The following is a 12,009-nucleotide window of genomic DNA, read 5'->3' on the forward strand; positions in this document are numbered from 1 at the left end:
TTTTTTTTTCCAATTTGGAGGAATCAGGGCTTGAGGCAACATCTGGCAGTACTCAGGACTTATTCCTGGCTCTGTGCGCCGGGATTACTCCTGAAAGGGCTAGGGGAACTAAATGTGATGTTGAGGATCAAATGGGTTAGCCACATGCATGGCAAGTATCGTATGCTCTTGTCCAGTTTTTATTTGTTCTTTTATTTTGGCGGGGGGGGGGGGAGTTGGGACATCTGGGTCCCTAGTGTTATCTACAGGACTATACTGTACAAGGGATCAAACTCAGACCTCCAACATGCAAAGCTGTGCTCCAGCCCTTGTACTATTACCCCAGTCCCTCCTCCGTTGAGTATAATATATATATACACATTTTTAAAGAACATGTGTATATATATATTTATTCCAAGAATACTCAAAATCATTAGGTAATAAATCACAAAACTAATTGATTCTCATCTTTTTCCAACTAATTATTCTAGATGATTTCCATCGCGGTTTCCATTCCATTTAATGCTGGATAAATAGTTATGCATATTCAGAAATAATAAACTTTCCAAGATAAAATCTTAATTATTTTAAACGACTCTCCTATAAAGGTAGTAAATACTGCATCTTCTAAATTCCAATTTTACGAAAAAGATGTTAAATAACAAAGATTTGGTCAATTACTGAAGTATACTATTATCACAAGATTTGGTATTTTAGAATAAGCCAGCAATACTTCTAAGAATCTCCATGTTTGGGGCCAGAAAGAACACAGGGTTAAGGCACTAGCCTTGCACATACCCTACTGTCCAGCCAGGAGCACGAACCAACCAGGAGAACAGAACTGAGAACAGCCACTGAGCACCTCTGGGTGTAGCCAAAAACAAAAGACCTGGGATCTATAAGGTGTTATTATTATTACTGGTGTGGGGGAGGGGGTTTGGGGAAGGAGGCAAAACCCTGCAATGCTCAGGAGTTATTCTTGGCTCTGCATTTAGAAACTACTCCTGGAGGTACTTGGTGAGATGCTGGGGGCCCATATGGGATCCATACCCACTATGCTGTTTCTCTGGCCTCCTATATACATGTTTATTCACCTAATTATGAGAAGATATCTACCAAGAAATTAAAAGTAATAATACAATTACAAAATTTTTTAAAAATCTAGATTATAATTACAAAATTTTAAAAAATCTAAATATTTCAGAATGAAACTGGTTAACTTATTTCCCTTCAATCGAAATTTCTGCAGTATAAAGAATATAATTATACATAATACAAAGTATGAGTATGTACGGTGTGTGTGTGTATGAGTGGGTGGGTGGATGTGTTTTACAGAAAAGGAAGGTCAGAGAGATAGATAGTTGAGGGGGTTTTAATTATAACACTAGACAAGAGAAAAAAAATAAAACTAATGAAGAAATACTGAGAGGATAGAGGGGTTCCATGAGCCCCATCAGCAACCCCAGTATTTAGCTCATCAGGAACTTCAAACCTCTTATCCCCAACCTCCTATGTAAGACAGACTAGGCTTAACCCCCTTTAAGAAGAGGTTTATGCAGGTAAGAGGTGTGGCAAGAGGAGGCAACACTGCATAATTAATGGTTTTTCCCCTTCCCCACTTAGGAAAAAAAATACCAGTGCATCAATTAGAACAAAAGCTACTAGGCCTGAAGTCAAAGTACAGAAGGTAGGGTGTTTGCCTTGCACATGGTCCACCCAGCTTGATCCCTGGCAACCCATAGAGTGGTCCCCTAAGCTCACCAGGAATGATCCCTGAAAGTCAGGAGAAAGCCCTGAGCACCTCCAGGTGTGACCCAACCCCCCAGAAGTACTGTAAACCACTGTGCCTAAAATGAAACTTAAAATAAGGGGTTGTAAAGAATTTTAGAAGAGTATCAAAAACCAATGGTTAAATCACTGACATTATTGGCAAGAAGGAAGATCTAATCAAAGCCAAGCATTAGTTGGGTTTCTCATTACTAATGTAATCCATCATTTTTTAAATACCCACATAGTTTAACCTGGCACCAAGTCATTAATATCTCCCCAAATAAGCATACTTATGCTTAGGTTTGGCTGGACACTTCCTGCTGCAACCTGCCAAGATTTTGCTTATGCAAGCAAGATGTGAGATAAGCAAGGCAAGCCACAATGACTGTGAATTAGGTATGTTAAATACAACTGTAGACAAGAAATACAAAATTAAGCATTTGCTTACAAATTTATTCATACAAGGCAAGCCACAATGACTGCGAATTAGGTATGTTAAATACAACTGTAGACAAGAAATACAAAATTAAGCATTTGCTTACAAATTTATTCATACCACATTTCATTAATGGTTTAACTTTGAAACTGCTAATCACTAGTTTTTCTAGCTGTCATTCTGGCAGTTATGTTTGTTAAAGAAAACCTAAATTGTAGACAAGGTCTTGAAGCTGAGTTAGATTCTAGTACTGTCCACATCCAGCTCCAACAAGTGTGGCCCTACTGGGACCAGACTGTGGCCCCTATAAAAAATACACACACACACACACACACACTCACACATATTTGGAGTCAAAAAACAGTACAGGGGCTTTAAACTTAGCTTGCCTTGCAGGCAGCCAAGGCTGGATCCCTGGCATCACATATGTTCCCTAAGAACAGAGCTAGGAGTAATTACAATTTCTAACCATTAGTAAGCTAGGAGTAATTACAATTTCTAACTATTAGTAATCTTTTCTTTATAGAGAAACTAAGAAATAGTTTTGTCTGTCAGTTGTAGTCTGTCACCAGTATTCTGCTGCAGATTGGTAAAATTTATAAATATCACATTTCACAATTTCTAGAGGCTTAAGTTGACTCATAGTACAATTTTTCAGTTTGACAAAGGACATGATTACCAAGATCTCAATAACTTCAGCTTCTTTTTTGGTTGGTGAGTTTCAGGCCAGGCCCTGCAGTACTCAGAAGCTACTCCCAGCCTGGATCTCAGGGATCACTTCTGGAGGTAGAGAGTTCAGGACAAGGGACAAAAGCAAGGCATCAGCTCCAGCCTGTTACCTCTCTGGCCCTCTTCAACTTTATTCTACATAAAAACAAAATGCAGAGACCAGAGAGCATGTACAGGGGGCAAGGCACTTGCCATGCAACTGGTCAACCTCTTTGATCCCTGACCCCATAGATTACCTTTTTGCCTTTGAGCGTCACCAGGAATGATCACTGAGTACAGGCAGTAGTAAGTCCTGACTACTGCCCAAACTTAGCCGTGAGTACTGCCCAAACAAGTTCAGTTATGTCTCAGTAACTTATCTCAGAATGAACTAGATTTTCATTTTAGACAGACATAAAATCAAAGTATTTCCTTAACTATTTTTACAACAGATGAATGTTAGGCAAGTATTATAAAAGTGAAAGTCTTTCAAAAGGCTAAACTACATAGATTTCCTCCTCCTACCCTTGCTGGGTGAGCACCACCACACCCAGTAGTGCTCAGGGCTTACTCCTGTGTTTTCAAGGATCACTCCTGGCAGGGCTGGGGGTAGGAGGGTGCTGTATGCAGTGCCAGGGGTGGAACCCAGCCTGGTTGTGTGCAAGACAAGCACCTTACCCTTAGTATTATCTCTCCAGCCCTTCCACCCCTTTTTACTGCCATGTTTGACATACATCCAAGCAATTAATTTCTACTGCACACTTTATTCTGTTTGGATTCATAGCTTTTTTTTCTTTTTTTCTTTTTTTTTGCTTTTTGGGTCATACCCGACGATGCACAGGAGTTACTCCTGGCTCTGCACTCAGGAATCACTCCTGGCAGTGCTCGGGGTGCTGGGAAATCGAACCCGGGTCGGCTGCGTGCAAGGCAAATGCCCTACCCGCCGTGCTATCACTCCAGCCCCTGGATTCATAGCTTTTTTAATATTAAACATCTAGTAGAGATAATGCAAGCTGATTTTACTAGTAAACCTAGGAAGGAAAAATACACACAGGATCAGTGGAATAGTGTAAAAGCACTTGCCATACGAGTGTATGGTCACAAATTCAAATCTGGGACCAAAGAGATAGTACAGAAGTTAAGGCATTTTGTCCTGTATGCTGTCAACCCACAATCAAATCCCCAGCACTAAAGTCCCCTGGGCACTGCCAGGAATGGTTAATGAGCAGAGTCAGGAACAAGTCTTGAACACAGCTGGGTGTGGTCTCAAAACCAAAAAATACGTCTGTTATATTTAATGATGGTAACTGATGACATTCTTATTTTATCAACAATTTTCTTTTTTTTCTTTTTTTAATTTTGTTATTTTTTTATTAGATCACTGAGATACAGTTACAAAACCATCATGTTTGAGTTTCAGTCATACAGTGATTGAAAATCCATCCCTCTACCAGTGTGCATTTTCCACCACCAATGTCTCCAGTATCCTGCCCCCCATCACCCCCCTCCCCCTTCCTCTATGGCATACTCTTTCTTATCAACAATTTTCAAATTAGCTCTATTTACAAAAAAAGTTATCCTGTATCACATGAACTAGACACTACAGGGATTCATCTTTTCCTAAGAACTTCAGGAATACTTAAGTGCTCATATATCTCTAAATCTCTATTAAGAGGTTTTAATAAATTAATCTGATAATACCACCTACAGTCAAAAAAATCTCACACAACCATAACAAGCATATATAAAGCATACACCACATACAGACAGATCAAACAGATGCTTTCACTCAAAAATTTTAGCCACGAATTAGCAAAACATAGCAGTGCAAGTCCACTGGTTAATATAACCCATCTAGTCTCCACTTTCTTTTTATTTGAACTGGGCTTCTGGCAAAGGGCACAAGATTACCTTCCTACCAGTTTTATAAAGGAGAACTTCAAGACTTTTTTATCCCACAAGTGCCTGAACAAGGTGACTTGCAGCGACTGCCTGCGTCCTCTGAAGTGCTGCAGCTGGTCAAAGCTTCCGTCTAGCTCCATTTTTCCTTTCAGTCTCTTAAGCTCTTTTGAAAATCTCCAACGGGGGAGGTCCAGTTGGCTCAACATTCAAGCGACTTTAAAAGACTTGAGGTTCAAGAGAACTGATGTGGAGAGAGGGAAACCGGTGGATTACCGCAGAGGCCTTGAGAGACCTGAGAAGACTGCAGCCTGGAGAACAGCAACGGCAGAGCAGAGCCCACAGAATCCAGTCTGGGGGCTCACAAGTTTCCCAGAGGTCAGAAGGTGCCACATGACTTTCAACAAAACTACTCCAACAAAGAGAGAAGTAAACACAACTGGTAAAGAACAAGGTCAACACCATTCAAGAAGGTAGTGGAAGTCAGGTGAGAATGTCCTAGGAGAGAAGTTTTTTAATTGGCTCATGTCACAAGAGAGCCTGAAAAGGATTTTCAGTGCAAGGAGTGAGTAAGCAGTGCTCTTTTTTTTTTTAAAAAATGGAAGAGGAAGAGGACGAAGCAGAGCTTTAAATTTAAAGATACACCAAAATTAAAAAGTTAGGAAGAAAAAGATTTATAGCCAAGTAAGTATTTTCAAAGACCACATTTCTTTGTTGTTTGGGTGTTTTGTTTTGCTTTGTTTTTAATTTAGGGGGCCACTCTCGGTGGTGCTCAGAGCTTTCTCCTGTCTCTGTGCTCAGGGGTCTAGCGGGGTCTGAGGGACAATATGGAGTGACAGGCACTAACCATAAAAAGCACATTATCTTTCAAACCCCAGAACCTTCTTAAAAACAAAGAAATCTGGGGTTAATGCCTCCTCTGATCTAATGGGACTACAAACCATATTCTGATGTAGGCACAGATTCTTAAGAATTAAAACATGGAAAGTGAGGTAGGAATGGTGAGGTGGGGGGGGAGGGGGCCAGGGGTGAGGAAGAAATCCCCAAGACAATAGGGGAGGGATGCAAGCCCTGGTGGCAGGTGGTATTGGAATAATATATGCATGAATCACTACCACTGACAGTATCATAAAATTGTAAATCACAGTGACAAAGATAAAATAAGATGTATGCATATATATACATATATACATACATACATACACACACACACACATATATATATAGGCCACAACAACAGCAAAGGGCATAAGGTGCTCGTCCTGCATGTGGTCAACCCTACTTGGATCCCAGCACTGCAGATGGTCCTCCAAGCACCACCAGGAGTGAACGTCCTGGACTCTGAGCACCACCAAGTCTGGCCTAAGCACCACCACCCCGGGGTAAGGGGGGAATACAAGAATTCAAACACGCGGGAATATGCTGATACCAGCAGGTCAACCTGTACCTGTGGGGCAAGTGCATCAGCACCCTTTGATCCCTGACCCCATAGTGCCTTCAGGCTTCCCGATACCCCAAATTGCTGCTGTGTCTTTGGCCAAACCCGAACAACTTGGGACCAAGTTTACTAATAAATTAAATGACCAAAAGTTAGGTATGTGGGAGCCACACCCACAAACCACCTCCAGTTAAGCTATACAAGCTCATTTATTGGCCTTATTTCTGAGATCCATAAACCTCGAAAGAGATCAAAAGCCACTGTTAACCTCGGACCTGCGCACAGCAGAACAGACCAGGGTAAACCAGAGGGGGGCGGTTGGCCTGGTGCCTGTCCAAGCAGAGTCCCTGACAGCCGCTTGCTTCTACAACCCAAAATATCCCTGCCACCATCTCAGAACCAACCTCACCAAGATATAATCTGCTGAAAATCTGAGTATGCAGGTTTTGTGACTGAAATCTCCAGGCTTTCTCAGGGTCAGGATGAACTACTCCCCCCCCCCCCCCAACCTCCCTGTACTTCTAGAAGCCTCTGCAGTCCCATCCATACCCCAAAGCGGACACCCAACTGAAAAGCTACTCCAGCTCTACCATCCAATAAAAATACTAAATGCCCTGAACAAACCCTTGCTCCACCAAATAGCTACAGGGAAACTAAGAATAGTCTCTCAGGCACCAGGAGCTCCCATGTTGGAGCTACTACTTGAATCAACTCGATTCCCCAGTTTCTGCCCTGCTCTCAGCTCCCACATCATCCCAGCCCTACAAACACGCCTTCACAATGTTCCTGTATCCTGTGGGGTAGGAAGGAAATTGTTTTTTAAGGATTCAGCTGGGAACTACCAATGACAAAGATTTTTATGACCTGCCTCTTCCAATGGGCTAGAGTGATAGCACAGCGGGTAGGGCGTTTGCCTTGCACGCAGCCAACATGGCCGACCCGAGTTCGATTCCCCCGCCCCTCTCAGAGAGCCCAGCAAGCTACCGAGAGTATCTCGCCCGCACGGCAAAGCCTGGCAAGCTCCCCGTGAGGAATTCGATATGCCAAACACAGTAACAAGTCTAACAATGTTTCTGGGCCCACTCGAGCAAATCAATGAACAATGGGAGGGCAGTGACAGCCTCTTCCAATAGCACAGCGGTAAGGCATTTGCCTTGTACCCGGCCGGCCCAGGTTCGATTCCTCCGTCCCTCTTGGAGAGCCTAGCAAGCTACCGAGAGTATCTCGCCCGCACGGCAAAGCCCGGCAAGCTACCCATGACATATTCAATATGCCAAACACAGTAACAACAAGTCTCACAATGGAGACGTTACTGGGCCCTCTCGAGCAAATCGATGAACGGGAGGACAGCGCTACAGAGCTCTGAACAAACACCATGACCTCTTAGCACCTGTACTGCAAACCATAATGCACAAAATGAAAAGGAGAGAGAGCAAGAAGGAAAGTGCCTCCCATAGAGGGAGGTTGGGGGTTGAGGGATGGTGGTAGAGAAACAGGGGAAAATGGTGGTGGGAGATATACACTGGGGAAGGGATGGGTGCTGGATCATTGTATGACTGAAACCCAATTATGAACAGCTTTGTAATGGTCTATCTCACAGATATTCAATTAAAAAATTTTTTAATTAAAAAAAAGTAATGAGTTCCTGCCCAATTCGATCAGCTCAATCAATGGCGGAAAAATAGTAGTACTCCTAAATTGGAAAAAAAAAAAAAAAAAATTCAAACATATCCCTACCAGTTTTTACAGACATCCTTCTGTAACTGTGGCCCAGGAGTCAGACTCACCAACGGTTCCCCAATCAGTCAGGAGTGAAGATAAAAGGTTTCAAGGTAAGGGGCTGGAGCGATAGCATAGCGGGTAGGGTGTCTGTCTGCCTTGCACGCGGCTGAGCCGGATTTGACTCCCAGCATCCATATGGTCCCCCGAGCTCGGCCAGGAGTAATTCCTGAGTTCAGAGCCAGGAGTAACCACTAAGCATCGCCGGGAGTGACCCCCCCCCCCAAAAAAAAGGTTTCAAGGTATGAACTTAATGGACCTGGGCGAGAGGTCCAAGAGTCAGTGATAAATCTGATCCTAACAAAACTGTGGCACCATGAACTATTAAAGGGAGAGTTTGCAATGATGCTAGTCAGGAATGGTGAGGGAGATCCCAGTAGGAGAGGTGAGCACTGTTCTGACAGGTTTAGGGATTCCAACACCAAAGTTCTGCAGAGGGGAAAACAAACTCAACTGCATGCGTGAGTGGGAATTTAGAGCCAAGGAATGGTTAGACTGCTGCATAAAAAGTATGAAGAGCAACCATCAGGGGAATGGGGAGTGGGCTGGGGCGAGTCTGCAAAAAAGACCTAACTATGTTCTTGCCAAAGGAAAGAGAAAGTGATTACCTGGGGGACGGTGGAGAAGAAGGATCTTCATTGGTACTAAGAATAAATGGGTATGAAGGGCTTCTTGGGAAACTGATCTATGGTTCTTGCTAAAACTGCATCTTACAAAGACAAATGCTGATGGACCTAGCAGAAGGTGGTTCTGAAGCAAATTTTTCCCCCTCTTGATGTGCGGATGTGGAGGATTTTCCTCTACATTAACAGTTCTCCAGCTCCAGCAGTGTGTCCTGTAATTCAACTGTGATACTCTGTGCTGTTACTGGAGACTTCACAGGCAAAAGGCTCAGTTCTGTAAGACTATTCTCCCCACCCCTTCGGACACCAGTGACATGTAATATATTCCCTTGTTACTCACAAACTTCTGTTTGACAGAGGATCCCATAATACACTGCTTTGATCCAGTCACCTGCTAGAGCCAACAGCACCCAGGGAAACCACTCAGGTTTACTACATCACAGAGAACACTGATGAACAACCAGAGAAAGAGACTTGGGGTGAGATCTGAAGGGCCCCGGGCAGCAGCTTATGCCCACAAGCTCAAGTGCAGCTCTTCAACCCAGATGTTCTCTGAATCCCACACCTGAAATTTCTTCAGCCTTTCTCCTCTTCTAAGATAATGGTTGGGACCAAATCATGGTTTGGTCCTTCTGGAGGCCCACCCCAATCTCAAAGCTAGTCCACCAAGTCACCCCATTAAATCAAGGCAGATATATTTCCCAGGATAATCCAAGGAACTTGGGGAGCTTGGCAACAAGAATGAGTCCCAGACCAAATATTAGACTAACAGCTGTTTCCTGTGCGACCCACAAAAACAGCTTAAGGTCCTAGAACCACTCCAAAGATCCTCAGCCTGACGGTGTTCGGGCCAGTCACAGGAGTGGCCCTAAGACCAGCAGTGCTGAGAGGACTGGGAGCACTACAGATCAAACTGACAGCCCTGCAAATGAACAACAGCCATATGCTGTACCATATGAACCCCTTCCCTGTGTGATAAGTCACAGGAAATGATGAGGGTTACAGGAGGTCTGTGCCAAGAACAGAGGAAGAGAACTATGGCTAAAAGCAAGGCAACTGCTTAAGAATGTCATAGTTCTCAGCTTCAACAGCTCCAATTCAACAGCTCTTTTGTTTCTTTTCTTTTTTTCTTTGCTTTTTAAGTCACACCCAGTGGTGCTCAGGGCTTATTCCTGGCTCTGCAAGCAGGAATTACTCCTGGCAGTGCATGGAGGATCATACAGGATGCCAAGGACCAAACCCAGTTGGCCGCATACAAGGCAAGTGCCCTACCCACACTGTACTATCACTCCGGCCCCTATTTATTTTATTTATTTAGGTTTGGGGCAACACCCATGAGTACTCGAGGCTTACTCCTAGCTCTGTGCTCAAGGATCACTCCTGGGAGGGCTTGGGGGACCAAGCAGGGTACCCAGGATCAAACCTGAGTCAGTCACATGCAAGACAAGTGCCCTACCCCCTGTACTATGTTTCCAGCCCCCCAATCCCTTTTGAATCGGAGAGTTTTTCTGGATGTAGGACTTCCATCAATCACGCGTCTAATTACAAACAAAACTGCTTTCCAGGTATTTACATTAATGGAAAATGTCAATTTCATTAGAGGACTTTAAATATTTTGAAAGTTCATTTGACTTTTGAAAATTTGTCTTGATTAAACAAAACTCAAATGCAAAATAAACCTAAATCAAACTAATACTACCGGTTACCTACCAACGAAAGTTCTTTTAAAAAAGGTCTTATTCACTGCAATAACTGCCATCTGAAGTTGGGCTGTTTTAAAACCTGTACCTGATTTACTCTACCTGTTCCAAGAATTTCTTCGATAAAGGAACTTTCTGAATAACCAAGACAGAATGCAAGGTGCTAGGTTGCATTCTGACCATAGCACATATCGATAGGAACACTTTATCTGCATCAACAGAACCAGACTCAGGTACGAGTGTCAGTAGCAGAACACAAAAAGGGAGCCCATAGTACAGTGGGTAAGGCATTTGCCCTGCATGCAGCCAACCCGGGTTTGATCCCAGGCATCCCATATGGTCCCCCCAGCGCTGCCAGGAGTAATTCCTGAGTGCAGAGCCAGGAGAACCCCTGAGCACAGCTGGGTGTGACCCGAAAAGCAAAAAAGAAAGGAAAAAAAGAAAGACAGAAAAAAAAATAAAAATAAAAAAAACGAAAGTGTATTATATTGTAGAACAACGCTACTACCATAGTTATTGTAATTTTCCTAATGAAAATAGGAGGTGGCTTTCTTTCCCCTCGATGGCAGCTTATTTGCAAAGGCAGGGACTTTAACCTTGGAGACAGGCAGGACTTCAGTGCTCATTCCCACCACATCCAAACATCCCCTCACACGTTCATTACATCCCAAGCAATTAAGACTCCTTTTGTGACACCCGTTTAGTGAGATGGCTGTCAATTAATAAACGTGACTTATTACTAGATGTCTGCCAATCAATGTTCAGTTAGTGGCGGAGAAGTAACTGCGTTAGTGGTTAAGAAGCCCCGTAATTGCAGCCTTTAATGCCTACGGTTGGTGCTAATGCCAACGGGCTGACTCAGACTAACGAGCTCTACGGGTGCCACTGGCACGGCCTGTCGGGCTGAGCACTGGCGCTGGAGTCTCCGAAGGCTGCATCCAACCACGGCCCGTCCTTGCTCCTCGCACTTAAGAGGACTGATCGCCACAAGAAAGCGCGCCGACACCCATCAGGGCACCACTTGCCTGGAAAGGACACTCCTCCCCTTCCTCACGCCGACCCTCCCTGCGGGCGGGGGCGCGCGGTGCCCGAGCTCCGCACTGCAGGGCGTGCGTGCTGCCGGCCCGGTCCAGAGCGGGACCCGGGCGGAGGCGCCGCAGAGCCTGGGCCCGGGACAGCCCAGGCCAGGCCGGCCGGGCCCTCCCGCCCGCCGGGACAGCGCCCTCCCGCCGGCGGCTACTCACAGGCTGGCGGTGTCGGCGGGCAGCGGCGTCCACAGCGGCCCGGGGCCCGGCGCGGCCGCCTTGCCGTGGCTGCAGTCCAGCAGGGGGGCGCGGCAGGCGCAGCGCGCGGGGCACGGGACGGCCCCAGCGGGCGGCGACAGTAGCAGGGCGGCCAGCGCGGCCAGCAGCAGCCCGGGCGGCGGGCCGGGGCGACGCGCGGACCGCGGCGGCTCGCGGACGCCTCGGGGCGCCGGCGCCATCTTCCCCCGGCCCGGCGCGGCCGCAGCCGAGTAGAGCGGCAGCCGGAGACGCGGGCGCGGGCAGACGCCGAGCGGCCGCGCGCCCGCGCAGCCCCGGCCGTAGCCCAGGCCCTCGGGACACCGGCACAGGCGGCGGACACGGCGCGGCGGCGGCCCAGCGACGGCCGAGCGCACACGGATCCGGCCCCTCCGAC

General features: G+C 45.8%; 1 protein-coding gene across 1 annotated transcript in view; it reads right to left on the reverse strand.

Moving 5' to 3' along the window:
- The window catches only part of LRIG2 (leucine rich repeats and immunoglobulin like domains 2), a 52,997-nt gene extending 41,217 nt beyond the window's left edge, over nt 1-11,780 (reverse strand). Inside the window, exon 1 of the mRNA XM_056139071.1 lies at nt 11,577-11,780. The gene's annotated coding sequence lies outside the window, so the exon portion shown is untranslated. The remainder of the gene's footprint in view (nt 1-11,576) is intronic.
- Nucleotides 11,781-12,009: the final 229 nt, after the last annotated feature.

Source organism: Sorex fumeus, unplaced genomic scaffold (genome assembly GCF_029834395.1).
Source record: "Sorex fumeus unplaced genomic scaffold, SorFum_2.1 ptg000131l, whole genome shotgun sequence".
NCBI classification, from domain to species: Eukaryota; Metazoa; Chordata; class Mammalia; order Eulipotyphla; family Soricidae; genus Sorex; species Sorex fumeus.